The following is a 14859-nucleotide window of genomic DNA, read 5'->3' on the forward strand; positions in this document are numbered from 1 at the left end:
AAAAAAAAAAAGAAAAAGAAAAAGTTTCATAAAAGATTAGTTAAAAAAGGTAATCAGCTGCAAAGCATTTTTTAGTTTTCTCAACATCTGAAGTTAGTTGAGCCAACTAATTTTTGAAAGGTAGACTCAAACTTTGATTTTAAGTTAAATCAACTGTACTCAATAGCAAATAGTAATAGTAATTAATAAGAATATGTTAAAAAGTTAAGTATGCGGTTGAATAAACTATTAGTTAAACTTTAAAGTTGATATAAAATAAAAATACATTTATTTATTTTATATATTCTAAATGCATGTTATTGTGAATAATTCATCCATGCATATGTTTCATTTTGTAAACGTTCTATTTTTTTATTTTTTTATTTTTACCTTAAATTTTCATAACTTGATCTTCCAGTAAAACAGACTATGCCGGACTAGTGATGGGCACTTTCGAAACACTGCTTCGTGAAACCTCATACTTTTGTGAATCATTTGTTTCGAATGGGGATTTGGAGCTGTAGTCGAACTGCCAAAGTCACGTGATTTCAGTAAACATTTAGAAATTTCAATGGTCTGTCTAATGGGAGCAATCTCTGGAACACATGAATGTGTCTAAAGACTAAACTGCTTGTTTGAGCTGTTTTTGACATGACGTGCCACAACTGTTTGAGGCTGTCTACAGTAGACACATCAAAGTAAACTGAATAAACGGGTACATTTGTCTTTCTGAACAGGTGCATGATGATGATGATGTATGGTATTGAAGCGTTCTTTGTAGCACGTAGTATTACAATGCCCCGTTAGCAGGGCCGTCGCTAGTGGGGTGAAAGGTGGTGACAATTACAGGGGCCCCCGCTGCCCAGGGTTATACTATATAGGCCCCTGCTGTATGAATAATTCTAATATTTATATTAGTTGTATGCCTGAGATTGAAATGAAAACCACAAAAACATGCAATTTGGTTAAATATTTTTTCCAAATATCTGCTTCTCTTACCTCCCTAAAAACAGTTTAGTCCGATCTAAAGTATTTATTAATTATTCAGTCCGTGACAAACATCAGAAGGACCCATTAAAATGGTAAGTCCCACCCCAGCTCGGGAACAGAACCAATCAGAGGTGAGACGGCAGTGGCTGAAGTTAACGATGAACTTGGTTGAAGAGCAGGAGACTGACTGACTGACTGACAAAATGTCAGGGAAAAGAAAACATAAAGCAGGGAACCAGAAACGCCATGAAAAGAATGAGAGGGAGGCCAGGAGAGTTGTTGTATCCCAGTCGATCAAGACGTTCTTAAAGACAGGCTATATTGTTATTTCGCTGGGAATAAGAAACACGAATACAACACACTGCACTTGGATGAATAAATGATAGCGTTATTTAATAATATTACCAGTTCCATATTATCTTTATTAAAAAAAAATAAGACAATCAATTATTTATTTATTTTTAATTTGATTGCATTCTTGTCAATTTCTAAATGTTTACTTTTTGATTTATGAATTATAACATTATTTTGCTGTTACTTTTTTAAAATTTGATTTATTATTATTTAACAATTTCTTGCTTTTTGTTTGTTTTTATTAGTTGTAATTTTTCTATAAACATTTTACTTTTAAAATAAAGATTTTACAACAACATCACCTTCTTCTGTTATATGTGGGCCTCCATGCATCTATTGTACAGTATATGATATTGGTGGAGGGTGGTGGGGGCCCACATCAATATTTTTTTCAGTGGGCCCCGAATCCTCTAGCTACGGCCCTGCCGTTAGCTTCGACATCCGCACTGATCCTCAACAAACCCGTCTCCATCCCGGTGTGATGACTCTGATCTATAACCAGATGGAACTGGATAATATTCTGATTGTTCCAAACCAATCTGACTTCTGACCTGTTCGTTCATTGGCCAGAGGAGAACTGCAGTAGCCACGCCCCAAACTCTCGCTATAGGTTGAGCTGGAAAGAAAATGATGAATCTGAGCAGACCACTCTCAAAATTTTTATGGTGCGCTGGAGACCAATTAATTTGGCGCCACGTGTGAGAACCACTAACAGCATGTATCGCTGACAAAAAGTATCCATGTATTCTAACCAAACAAATTTTTTGCAAGCAACATTGTACGTTTAATAGAGTTATAGTCAATATTTTACCAGTGCCTGGTTTTTTTTTTACTTATTTTTTTAAATAACTTCAAGTACTTAATAACTTGAAACTGATTTTAGAAGAAAAATTCCCAGGACTGCTGCCTTTAATGTTACCGCTTAAAGGGTTTAGGACAGTGCACATTCCCAGCCATTTCATTGTGGGGCCAATTTAGGCACGATATGGGCTTAAGGTATGGGTTTCATGTCAGCTCTCTGAATTAGCCCAATGTAGGGACTATACCTCAAGCCCATATCATGCCTACATTGGCCCTACCCTGAAATTTTGGCTGGGGTTCTTGTGAAGTCATCAGCCAACCAGCGTTATCATGATGGCATCTTCCTGCTGCTCCAGAGTGTTTAGTCACATGGCTTTTATGGCTCAGTACCCACAACTGAGTGCCTCTAAGCAGTGTTGGTTGATTTGAAATCGCATACTTGCGCAGCTGAGCAACATTGAGATGAATGGGAATGCTAATGATTAGCTTTCTCCAGATATTCAACATAGGGGGCGGAGCTTAGTGAAGGGTCAATTCAGGAGATTCTGAAGCTCATAAGAGTATTTTTAAGGTTCATAGGTCCACTGGTGGTGGTCCCCCTTCCATATGTGAAGCGCTTTGAGGACCCAGAAAAGCGCTATATAAATGTAACGAATTATTAATATTATTATTATTATTATTTATTATTTTCAGAGAAGTAGCCTACGGGAACTGGAAAATCTGTGAAATCAACTACTCCATTTTACTATCCACTGAAAACCATCATAGATCATACAATTTTGTGTGAAAATCTCTCCTTAGCTCATTGCGGTGACCCATGGCTTTGCCACAATCACCAACATAACAAGAAACAGTGACTGACTTTGTTTAACTAGCACAGCTGTTGCCTGATCAGATCTTGTGACATTAATCATTAATCTTTCAATGAAGCAGTGACAAAGAAGAAGAGGAGATTCTTGTTTGCTATTACTTTATAACATTTTACAGAACACCAACTTCTCTATGGAGAAAGAAAGAGCGGATGAAAGCAAGACAAAGGTCAGCTAGAGGAGTAAAGCCCTGGGGAGGACATGGGTTTCAGCAACCCATCTATATGCCGTACTGACATCAACATCCTCATGAAATGGTCTTTGCATTATACAAAAGTATCTGTGAGTTCCCAAATTCCCAGTTGTTTATATATATATACTCTATGTATATTGTTGTTAAACATCACTAACAGTTATGCAAAAAAAACATTGCATGCAGTTTAAAAAAATAAAATAATCAGATGATCATTACATGAACTAAAAGACATTTCTGGATGTGGGAATATGATATCACATGACATTCTGTAACAATGCAGCATTTATCACTGTTTTCATCAGTAAACCACAGTGAGCTATGATAGACTACAGTGAGACAACTGACTGATTCTAATCTGCCATTAGTTTTGAAAAAAGAACAAATAAAATTAATCGGAGATGGTCAATAGAATGCTCTTATGAATTTCTATTTCATTTAATTTTCTCTTTATTTTATCAAATAAAAAAAAATGATATTAGATTATTACTCACTTCCCATAAAACACTGTGTCCTTAGAGAATTCCTCAATATAGTTAACGTTATGCAGATTATATATATATTCATCTGCATAACAAATAACATTATCTATATTGAGGAATGCTCTAAGGATGCGCAACACACACACACACACACATTTATATATATATTAGATAACAACAAACATAGGCTAAATATATATCTTTAGAAAATTTGTTACATGTTCTGACAAACTGGAGAGGTTCATTTCCACAAATTGTAAAAAAAAACTTTTTCAAGTTATTTCTCTCATTTTGAGAATGTCCTATTAGTAATAAGCTACATCAAATAAATTGATTTTTTTTTAAGAAAATGCAAAATATGTGATTCATTTGTCAACATTATCAGATTTTTTTCATTAGATGGAGCTGACAGCGTTTGAAAAGCATTTCAAATTTTATTCTTAAAGTTGAATGCTTGGTTTGTTATTTATATTTGAGATTTGTAAATATTTGACATTATATACACCATCTGATGGTGTTGTGAAAAACACATTTATTGAGAAAATGGAAGAAGCATGAGGTTGCACTAAAACCTAAGATAATCCAAGTCCCATACTTTGCATATCTACAGTTAAAGCCCAGTATAGTATACATGTAATACAGTAATCATGTATTCCTTCTTATTTATAGAAAGACACTGTGTGATAATAAGACAATCATATGATAAAATGACATCAAATGGTAAATAGATTTCTCTCACAATTAGCCATCTAGATCTCATTTCACACCCAAATTATATATGCGTGTGTTTAAATGCCCAAAAAAAGGAAACTATTTTTGACCTGAAGAAAATGAAGCTAAATTTAGGAGCTTGTGACATTAGTTTCATAACAGATTCTTCCCACTTTCTTCCCCTATCTTGTCATTACTTTAGCGTTTGAAATTGTTTTTGCAATGGTGATTGCAGGAATCTAGGTGATTAGATACAAAAATTATGTATAAATACTTAATTTAATAATATTGATATTTTTTTTATTGCAGTACAGGGTTAAAATTGTTATCAATGTTTGTTGATAAGGGAAGGAGGCGGGAAACGGCGAACGTTAAACAACTTTAATGATAAATTTAACGTAAACTCGCTCCGTTCCCACAGCTCTCGGCCCCGCCCTGCTTGTCACATTCATTTTTTTTTTTTTAAACAAAATATAATTGATTAATTATTTCACTTGATTTTTGGGTGAAACGTGACCTGGAAACGTGACCGATTTCATGAGATTTCACCCATGTGATTCCCTCAAGCTTGGAGGGTATCTGGGAAAATGAGAGTGACCTTGCCGTGTATCCGAAATGACTCCTTGTTTATTTCAGTATGGACTAATCCTTAGCCTGAGTTCCGGTTTAAAACAGCTACAGCCCGCGGGATCTGTGAAAATCCTCCTTCAGCAGTTGCACTGAATTTTGCCCCTTGATTTTAAAACCTGTATATTTTCAGGCTGTGAGCTTTCATTTCTGACTAATGTCACACTGGCACTATGTGTGGAGTCATCTTTACTCAGAGGGCAGATTTACAAAAGACTAAGCCTGTCCCTGAACCTAGCCTTAACCCATCACTCATTCCATCTGGATGGCTAATCTGCTCCTAATATCATTTATCTCTCACAGTACTGATCAACAGTTTCTGGGACAAGAGTGGTATATATGGAGTTAATATTGTGCCATAATTAAACAAACAAATCCAGCATTTTGCAAACAAACTCGATCTGCTTTGCAAAGGAAAACTCAACTCGCAAACAAACAGAAAGTAATGTGCAAGTAGGTCAATTTGAGCGAAAATGCAGTGGAGTAACAAATATGTATTGTGTTTTACAAATATAAATAAATGAGCCTAGATAATATTTCACAAATAAATACAAACCATCCTACAAATTGCATGTAACCTTTGAACAAATACCAAATCTAGTGCATACAAATGCATATCTGTCTGTTATGATTGTGCGACACTTGGCTTTTTATGAGATCTCTCGGCTCGATTTTCTCACAAATGTGTCCTGGAAGATTTTCTCACAAATGCAGTTGAGCAACTTCCTCTTCTAAAACAATAGATGGCGCTAAACTAGGGGATTAATTTAGCACTAGTCTCCCGGGAGAAGCACTGATTTGAAACTTGCCTTTGCCTACAGATGAGGAAAATGACCGGTGAACAGGCGTTTTTCTGTCTTACTTGATCTATAATTAACCTTTTTAAGGTTTCTTTTGCAAAATGTTTATTATGCTACATATCTAGACAGTTTAGCCCTTAGTAGCAATTCAGTCTCTCTAGGATAGGGGAATCTATAAGCTGAAAGCTCTGCCATCATATGTTGCTTTTTTACATTTAAAAACGTTACATTTACTGAATGAGTCTATTTCTTTCGTTCTCCATAAATGAATGAGAACATTTCATTTAATTGAAAGGAGGGTCCCACTTATTTATTTATTTTATTTGGAAATCAGTCATCTTAACTTTTAATGTAATAAAATATTAATGAACAAAACAAACAATATACAATTGTTTCTTAACTTGCCTGTGACGTATGCAGTGCCCAAATTGTTATTTTGGACAGACAAATGAAACCCTCCTTTTTCAATTAAATGAAATGTTCTCATTAATTTATGGAGAACGAAAGAAATAAGATTCATTTAGTGAAGACATAATCACTAATTTAGTCATTTCGTACATGTCCGATGTAGAAAAAATAAAAAAAGGAACATATGATGGCAGAGCTTTCAGCTTATAGATTAGATAGTGCTAATGTGGATTTCTGTCTAGATATGCAATAAACATTTTACAAAAGAAAACCTTAAAAATATTAATTATAAATAAATTAAGACAGAAACAAGCCTGTTCACTGGTCATTTTCCTCATCTGTGGGCAAAGGCAAGTTTCAAATCAGTGCTTCTCCCGGGAGACTAGTGCTAAATTAATCCCCTAGTTTAGCGCCATCTACTGTTTTAGAAGAGGAAGTTGCTCAACTGCATTTGTGAGAAAATCTGCCAGGACACATTTGTGAGAAAATCGAGCCGAGAGATCTCATAAAAAGCCAAGTGTCTCACGATCATAACAGACAGATATGCATTTGTATGCACTAGATTTGTTATTTGTTCAAAGGTAACATGCAAAATATTATCTAGGCTCATTTATTTACATTTGTAAAACACAATACATATTTGTTACTCCACTGCATTTTCGCTCAAATTGACCTTTGTACTTGCACATTGCTTTCTGCTTGTTTGCGAGTCGAGTTTTCCTTTGCAAAGCAGATCGAGTTTGTTTGCAAAATGCTGGATTTGTTTGTTTAATTATGGCACAAAATTAACTCCATAGGTATATTTCTCACCTCTAAATGTCTCCACTGCTGTAATGATATCATGTTTAAACAAAAACTTTTAGTCAGGTTTAGCTTTTCTTGTTTCCTGTTAGGTCTTTCTGTTAAAGGCACAGTTCACCCAAATTTTAGAGTTCTGTCATCATTTACTCACGCCTAAAGATATTATTCAATGACAGTCTTCTCCTGTGCCGCAACAAGACAATTTGATGTTGATGATTGTAAACACAAGAAAATAGGGGTGCAACGGATCAAAAAACTCACATTTCGGATCGTTTCTCGGATCAGAGTCACGGATCGGATCATTTTTCGGATCAGCAAAAAAAAAAAAAAAAAAAGACAAGACAAATAAACACAAGTTTTGTTAAATTAAAATATATAAAATCAACAGTGGGAGCGCGACGGGTTCATTCCATGAAGCGTGACTATAAACAGACTGATAGCGTTTGTGATGGTTTTAGCCCGGTCTGTGCAATGTTGAGCAGCCTTCGTTTTCACTCCTGTCAGCGAAACACCGGGGTGATGTCGCTTCAAATGCGTGGCCATGCTTGATGTGTTTCCACGGATGTCCCAATACCACTTTTTCACTTCCGATACGATACCGATGCCGCAGCTTTGGCTATTTGCCGATACCGATATCAATCCGATATTTTTATTTTATTCTTGAACTAATACTACTAATAATAAAATATATGGAAGCACTTTGCTCAATTAGCCACATAAAAACATCTCACTCAAATGGAGAACAAATACTTCTCCAGTATATAGTCCACAACAACAGTTGATAATGAAAGACTGTCACCCTTTATTCAAAAGACCTTGAGATATGTTTGGTAATTGTAGGCTACCTGAATGAATTTAAAATTAATTTGCTATATTTCAGATCAATATATTTGTTTCCTTAAAATTTTAATTAACTTTAACGTTATTCTCATCTGAATTAGAAATCATTTATTTCTGTATAAAATGATACTACCATTAAAAACACATTTGATTTTCTTTTTTAATCAATGTAGAATGTGTAACTTCAAAATAAACAGATTACTCTGTTTGAGGACAAGAAATGAAAACCAATGCAATATGATGAATGTCCAAAAGATGAGATAATTTTTGCTTTTAAACAGCATGTGTGTGTGTGTGATTGTTCGATCGCGCCCGTGCCTCTCTCTCTCTCTCTCTCTCTGACACACACATTCCAGCATACATCGCAGCCTGTTCATTTTGCTGCGTTCACACCATACGCGAATAGAGCGTCAAATTCGCGTCTAGTTCGATGCTTGAACAGTTTGAATCCTTTCGCGCGCCCAAAGCGAATAGGACGCGCCGCGCGCGTATAATGATAAAGCGAGCGTTTGAAGCGAAATAGACGCGTGTTCCAGGGAAGTCAAAATGCTCCCATACAGGGGATTTAAATGACGCGGGGCGTTCAAGCTCCTCCGTTCCTCCGCTCGCCATGACCACGCTGTGTGTGGACTGAACATGCGCACAACTTTTTTTTTTTTTCATAAATTAATCCGCGGATCACGTGTGTGCCGAACCGAAGATATTGATCCGAACGGATCACGGATCAATGATGATCCGTTGCACCACTACAAGAAAAACTGAAAGACAGTCATACTTTTTGGAGCGATATGAGAGGGAGTAAATGTAGACCATTTTCATTTTGGGGTGAACTATCTCTTTAATTTCTGTGATGTATTGTGTGTTTTCTGTAAATATGATTGCAATAAAGATCATAATACTGGCTATTATCATGATTAAACTTTGGAATGCACTGTGCAAAGAAATTTTTACACATTATGCAATAGTCAATTTGTAAATAAAAGTTCATTATACCTAAATATAGCTGTATCTTGCATTTCCTGAAACATCTAGAAACCCTTAGTCAGCAATATGCTAGTAAATATGTTAGTTTCAGTAATTTTGTAGTGTTTTGTCTTTTGTATAAAAAAAAATGTCTATACAGTTTTTTTTTTGTTATAAAATTTTATTTTAGATTTAGTTTGTTATTTTAGTACATCAAGTTAAATTGAATGAAAACAAGAAATGTTTTATTTTATTTTATTTCAGTTAACGTTTATTATATATATATATATATATATATATATATATATATATATATATATACATATATATATATATATATATATATATACATACATATATATATATATATATATATATATACACATTATATATATATATATATATATATATATATATATATATATATATATATATACATATATACACATATATATACATATATATACATTATATATATATATATATATATATATATATATATATATATATATATATATATATATTATTTATTTATTTATTTTTATTTATTTTTTTCACTACATTAATCCTGGTACACAATAAAAAAATATCAATGTCCTTCATGTATCAAATCAAATAAAACTGTTAATGGCAAATATCAAACTGACCCACTAAAAAACTTTCATGCAAAAATATTGCACATGCAAGACTTGAACTTGATCGCATTTATACTTAATCTAAGAATTATGAACTATTCTCTTTCCGGGGTTTATTCAAGTTGTTTCCACTTGAGTTTTCTGAGAAACGCACCTGCTTGGACTCCAGCAGCGTCTGCTTGTGAAATAAATTCGGAATTGAATGGACTTTCTGTAAAGCTCTTATAAAGAGATATTTCTCTACATGCAATACATTCAATTATCAACAGGCTATTTATTTATAAATCCATGTCTTAATGCTTCTTTTATGAGGTAATAAATCTAATCCAAAAGGTCATAATAACAAAGTACCCTTTGAAGTGTAAGATATGAGCTCTATTTAGAGAAAGATGAGAAACAGAACATATGACTAGAGAAAATATGAATCCTTAAACAAAGGCTCTTCTAAAAGCAATGCAGTGAGAAACTCATAACTCACCTGTTAGTTAAGGCTGTTCGGAATGACCTTTTTTACAGTATAATCGCAGGTTTAACATTATTTACTAGTTGTTGTTTTTTTCTTTTTCATCGAAGGGCACTAAAGCAAAGGTCTCACACTTTTAAAACATACACACTTTCACTTTTTTAACATGGACATGCATCACAGGTGGATTGTTTTTTTTTTTTTTTTTTTTTTCTTATATAATTGGCTTTTTTAATTGTTTTCATGGATCCGTGTATGTGAACAGGGATCTTTTTGACTACATTGTCATATATGTGAAAAACGCGAAGGAAAACGTTTCCATTTTTGTGCATCATTGTCATGTAAACGTACATTAAAAGTAATGAAAATGTTATTTCCACAATATCAAGTGATGTATTGTGTTTAATAGGATTTTGTTCTGGAAGGGATTGAGTTAAGAATCCTGTAGAATACATATGTTCGCTATCGGTCAGGTTTGAGGTGATTACGTTTTTTTTTTTTTTTTCACAAAATGGATGCTTTTATTTCAGCAGGGATGCATTTAATTAATCAAAAGTGTCATTAAAGACATTTATAATGTTGCAAAATATTTATATTTCAAATAAATCCTTTCCAAGGAACTCGCGCTGCGTCGATGACGCTTTGGGAACGCCCCTGCGTGATTGCGACTGAAGCACGTATGTCAACCTGTCCAATGGCGAGAGTGAGCATCACGGGCGGGTGATGTCACGACCAGAAAAAGGATAAAAGCACATCCGGTCTGACCAGCGTCAGCTTCTGTGCCTCAGCAAGAGCTCTATGTCAAAACTGTCTGTCTATTTATTTTTGTCTTATCACAAGCATTTCTATCTATATCATGGCAAAAGAATTATACAAGTTGTGTGCTTCTCCCTGCCAGCGCTATTTAACAGGTGGGGATACACACGATCTATGTGTAATGTGTTTGGGAGCGGAGCATGCCATGTCAGCCTTCGAGGGGGTTAGGGTTAGGATTTGGATAAGAGCGAGGGGATAGGACCCGATGAAGTGCGGGAACTGCGTCGGGCCACAAATCTGTCTCTCAGGGCCACCAAGGAGACCGCCAGAGCAATAGTGCGGTCTATGACAGGCCTGGTGGCTACTGAGAGGCACCTTTGGCTAAACATGGCCAAAATAAAGGACAAAGACAGAGCCTTTTTATTATGCCCCGTTAACGCCTCCTGGTCTCTTCGGCGACTCTGTGAATACGGTCGTCGAGAGGATTCAGGAGGCCAAAAGACAATCTGAGGCATTTAAAAAATATCTCCCCCAAAGAATACCAATATCGGGTTCTTCCATTCAGTCTAGCTCTATCACCCCACACGTTCATGAAGTGTGTAGAGGCAGCTCTGGCCCCGCTCAGGCTGCATGGCATACGCATTCTGAACTATATCGACGACTGGCTGATTCTAGCGGAGTCAGAGCAGTTGGCGGTTCAGCATCAAGATGTCGTCCTCACACACATGCAAAAGTTGGGTAACCCTAGTTCCCTGAGAAGGGAACGAGACGCTGCGTCGCCCTGCCATACTTCCTGCAGTCCTGTGATCGACTTGCTTCGGCTAAATCGAAGCTAACGCCGGTCAGACCGGATGTGCTTTTATCCTTTCCTGGTCGTGACGTCACCCGCTTCAGACGCAGGGGCGTTCCCAAAGCGTCATCGACGCAGCGTCTCGTTCCCTTCTCAGGGAACTAGGGTTACAGTCATAACCTGAGACGTTCTTTTGAGCTTTCTTTACCATAGAATCCCCCCAAAAAATTGTTTCCACAAAAATATGCAGCAGCACAACTGTTTTCAACATTGATAATAATCATAAATGTTTCTTAAGCAGCAAATAATCATATTAGAATGATTTCTGAAGGATCATGTGACACTAAAGACTGGAGTAATGATGCTGAAAACCCAGCTTTGAGCACAGGAATAAATTACATTATATTTCAATAGAAAACAGGTATGCAGGTTTGAGGTGATTACGCTTTGTTTTTTTACAAAATGGATACCTTTATTTCAGCAGGGATGCATTTAATTAATCAAAAGTGTCATTAAAGACATCTATAATGGTATAACAGGTATAACAGAACTGCCGTTTAAGCAGAAAGCTTTATTGTTTGAACTGAAATACAAGATAATTTAGCGCTGAGAGGTTAATGCATTACACAGATCTGCTAACATAGTGCAAAAGAATAGACGCAGGCACAAAACAGAGCAAGAGAACAACAGAGAGACAGAAAGCAAGCGTTTGAGGGGGTTGTGTGAGTAGGATGCCTTTTGCAGCCTTCAGTGATGCAGATGTCTTAAGGGCCACACACAATACACACACAATGACTTTATGTGGCTTGACAGGCTAGCTAAATAAGCGGGCAGCACTTTGTGCATAGTCATCTAAATTAGGTTACATAACCAAACAGATGTAGCAATTTCGCATGCTTTGCTGCTCCGACATCGACTGACCCTGCCATCCTAAAAGCCGATAGTAGAACACCTTGTCTGAGATTCTGTTGTACTGATAATTACCTACAGATGAGGTCTTCCTCTCTCTTCTTACATGGCTTCATTGTGGTAAAGCGTTGCAAATGGTTGCTAAGCTGTTTTAGTGTGTTGCTATGTGGGTATTTTACTGGTTGCTAGGGCATTATTAGGGTGTTCTAGCTTGTTTCTTATTGGGCCCAAATCAAGGTTATTAAAAAAAAAAAAAAAGAAGAAAGAAAGAAAGAAAGAACCACTTATGTTACTTGAAATAAAATAAACTTTAACTGAAATAAAAATTGTAACAATTATTTAACATTAAAAAAAATATTCTTTCAGCTAGATACCAAAGCAACATTTCTCATTTTTATTTAGTTTAACTTGATGTACTAAACTAACGAACACTTAAATAATAAAAAATGGCAAAAAATGTACAACAAAATTACAAAATTACTAAAAGGTGCATCCTATACAGTAGTCGTGTGTGTTAAACCACCTGACATACTTACACGACTTTTCAAACAATGATGCATCTACCTTATTATTTCTTATTTGTGTTTGATTTACTGTTACTGGCTGCAATAAAATACATTAAAGGTACAATATGCAAGAATTTTGCATTAAAATATCCCATAATCTCAAGGCCAGTGTTATATATTTTGTTAAGTTGATTACTTACAATATCCCAAATGTTTCCAACTATTTTTAAATCGTGAGAAAATTGCGATTTTAACCAAGGAAACGGGGCGTTAGAGCAGGGGGGAGCTGGGAGTCGCCAGTCAATTGCGTCATATCCGCGTTACCCTCGGTTTCCGCTCTGCGTGGAGTCCTGGACAAATGCGAAAGTTGTAGTTGTAGCGTCTATCAAGCAACAAACGTTAGCTTGTTTCGTGCAGTCGTTATGGAACACAATTATTCTTTACCGATTGCAGCTGGTTCTGTCGACAAAGCATGCTTAATTTTATATTTTCCAAATGTAGCATTCGGTAATAGTTATGTTTATGTAAGGGAAGTATTATTGCTTTAGATTTGTGTTTAGTTTATTGACATTATTTATCACGTCTGTGTTTATGGCCATGTAAATAAATATAGCATGTGTTATACATAAAGATTAATCAGTATTTTGGCAAATGATGTGGGTATGTTCGAATGTACTTTTACAACAATAGTTTAGAACACGTAAAACTGCGCCGCGTTATCACAACAATGAATTCGACATACAGTAACATCTATGATAACCAATTTAGTATTAAACCTTACTTTTCTTGCGGTTAATTCATTTTAATGAAATAAAAGTGTGATGAGGTTCAAGAGTCAGGAAGGAAGAAGACGGGTCGGCGTGACTGGGACTCGTACTTTATTAAAATAAAGCAAAACAAACAAAAGTTGCGCACAACGCGCATTCACCGTGGCAACCGTGACGGCACAAAACAGTAAAAAAATGAGAGCTCGGATCCACCGGTTTTCTTTCTCTGCGTCCAATTTTCTCTTCAGTCTCTCTCTCTCTCTCGTTCCAGTGCGCGGCTTAAGCGGTCTCTCCACGCGGATCACAGCAATAAGACACAGGTGTTCGTCATTTGCACTTGACCTACTTGCTCGTCTCTTCTCTCTCCCGTTACAGACCGCGCTGAACCACGCCCTCCTCGCCACAAAAAGCATGTCATTATAAAAAACGAACTTAGCCTCATCCATCAATATGATTTTTCAATTCCCATCTGACTGATTTACATCCACGGTGGAGTTTAATACGACAGTTCCCATCCCAGCTGGCACCGGACGTCAGTTCAACATCATTTTGACGTTGGACTCCAACGTTGGACAGACGTTTGATTTTAGTTGGATATGAAAATCGGGTTGACGTCAAGACCCAACGTCAGTCTAAAGTCAATATCCAACATCTGTCCAACGTTGGAAGTTGACGTCATTCTGACGTTTGGTTACGACGTCAACCCGATTTTCATATCCAACTAAAATGCAACGTCTTTCCTACGTTGGATATTGACGTCATTCTGACGTTTGGTTACGACGTCAACCCGATTTTCATATCCAACTAAAATGCAACGTCTATCCTATATTGGATATTGACGTCATTCTGACGTTTGGTTATGACGTCAACCCGATTTTCATATCCAACTAAAATGCAACGTCTTTCCTACGTTGGATATTGACGTCATTCTGACGTTTGGTTATGACGTCAACCCGATTTTCATATCCAACTAAAATGCAACGTCTTTCCTACGTTGGATATTGACGTCATTCTGACGTTTGGTTACGACGTCAACCCGATTTTCATATCCAACTAAAATGCAACGTCTATCCTATATTGGATATTGACGTCATTCTGACGTTTGGTTATGACGTCAACCCGATTTTCATATCCAACTAAAATGCAACGTCTTTCCTACGTTGGATATTGACGTCATTCTGACTTTTGGTTATGACGTCAACCCAATTTTCATAT

The sequence above is a fragment of the Rutilus rutilus genome (genome assembly GCF_951802725.1).
Source record: "Rutilus rutilus genome assembly, chromosome: 19".
NCBI classification, from domain to species: domain Eukaryota; kingdom Metazoa; phylum Chordata; class Actinopteri; order Cypriniformes; family Leuciscidae; genus Rutilus; species Rutilus rutilus.